We start from the raw sequence: 2,076 nt of genomic DNA on the forward strand, positions 1-2,076 counted from the left end.
TAAAATATGTCCAGCCACAGCATGCTGTACTCTGAAGACAAAAACACATGTAGAGTTGCAAATGTATCATACAATAAAATCACCCTATACAAAATTCTCCATAATGTTTTGGACTACAAACCTATCATAGGAATGCCTGAACGAGGGCCAGACCTCTTGCCACCTTCCTTCCCTATATGATCTTGTTTGAGTTAATGCTTAGATATGGAACTTATCACCAATGTTCTACTAATGTTCTGAAGGTTAAAAAAGAAAGAAACACCTAATGCACAAATGCAAAAATACAAATATCAGAAATATGATTTATATATGATACAATAAACTTTGAGGACAACTAAACATTTGTTTTAAATAACCTTTTTCTACTTATACATTTCTTTTACATGGTGTATATATTTTTTTAACTAAAGGCAAGAACCCATTAATTAACTGAATATACTTCATGCCTTCCCTACTTCATATCAGCCACATTACCTATAGACTACGGATAACCAGTCATTCATTTCATTCACTTATCATCTATTAGCAATAACTTTGAACGTGAGACCTTGGGAGCACAAGATATATAAAGAAAAAACTACAAAACACTTTAAAAATTTTATAAAGAAAACACACAACACATACAAAAAAAAATATATTTTTTTTTTCTCTAGTATTCAGTAAAAGAAATATGAATCACTACCATAGAAAATATTCTATCTAATGGCATGTAAGGCAAAACAGGATTACCTTCAGGAATTTAAGAAGAAATGAACTTGTGAAATTACTGATAATCTGCATATAAGTCAGTTAAAAGTCACTCAACAATATAATGAAAAATCAATCTGCTTTATCATATATACCATTATACAAAGTAACCAGTCCTACTTTTAGCCTGTTAGAACATATTTGGAAATCTGTCAGCCTTAGAAAGTCCTAACGGCATGATGATTGCATGACTGCATCTATCACTACTTTTATCTCCTTGCCCATAAATTTCTTGAGATCATTATTCTAAGTATGCTTAGCTGTCAAAACCCAAGTTAAGTATATACTTTGATAAGACTAACCACCCTTATTATGGTACCGTATACTCCATAACTCGGAACTATACAAATGAAAAAAAAAATGCAGTCATAAGAGAAAATAATAGCGTCTGCATATTTGGAAGCGTATATTCAAAATCCTTGGAAATTTTTTTTGTAAAAATGTTAGAGGTCTGAGGCAGACTCGTTGGAAATGTTTCAGTTACACTCTGCCATATGGTACAAAGGAAACTTGTGTAGTATGTCATACTTTGGTATACATTTACATAATGACCGTGCAAGAAATATTCTCAGCGGGTAAAGAATAATGTCAGAATTTAAGAAAATTGGTCGCAACAAATGCCACAAGCAAATTTCATAGAGAGTTACCAATACTTTCACTTACATCCTAAACTATTAATTTTAAATGGAAAATGCCAACAAATTCACACCATACTGTGAACAATTAGAAAAATATTAAATGCACGGCTGAATAACTGCGTAAAACAGAACAAATCACCGACTCATGGTTGTCATCCAAACTTTTACAATTTTTTGTGTCAAACCACCTAATATAAATTTGAAAGTATGATATTCCTTTCTCTAACTAATTGGCCAAAATGTGAAACTACCCTATTCTATTGCAAATTTTTTTTTTTCTTCTTCTGACACCTCTAGCTTGCAGTTAACCTAGACATTCGAAAATACAAGAAGAATTAGCGTTTCCTTTCGAATCAATTGCATAAAATTGCCAGTCATTTGACACTCGAAAATTACATTAAAAGCAAGTCAAAAGAAAAAAAAAAAAAAAATGTATATATTACTTAACCTGCTGTTGTAAATATGAACATATAAAATTCAACTACATTTCTAAAAGTACGGCTGAAATCACACTATCTCTCTCTCTCAATACACATAAAAAAATCAAGCAATTCAAAATCAAGACAAAAATCCTGGACACACGTCTCTACCTGAGCCGACAGACCTCTCTGTCTCTCCTCTCCGCTTCCAGACAAAAACTATTTAGCACGAACACAAAGGCTCTATCTCAATACACGATAAGAAAAACTTA

Source organism: Penaeus monodon, chromosome 1 (genome assembly GCF_015228065.2).
Source record: "Penaeus monodon isolate SGIC_2016 chromosome 1, NSTDA_Pmon_1, whole genome shotgun sequence".
Taxonomy (NCBI): Eukaryota; Metazoa; Arthropoda; class Malacostraca; order Decapoda; family Penaeidae; genus Penaeus; species Penaeus monodon.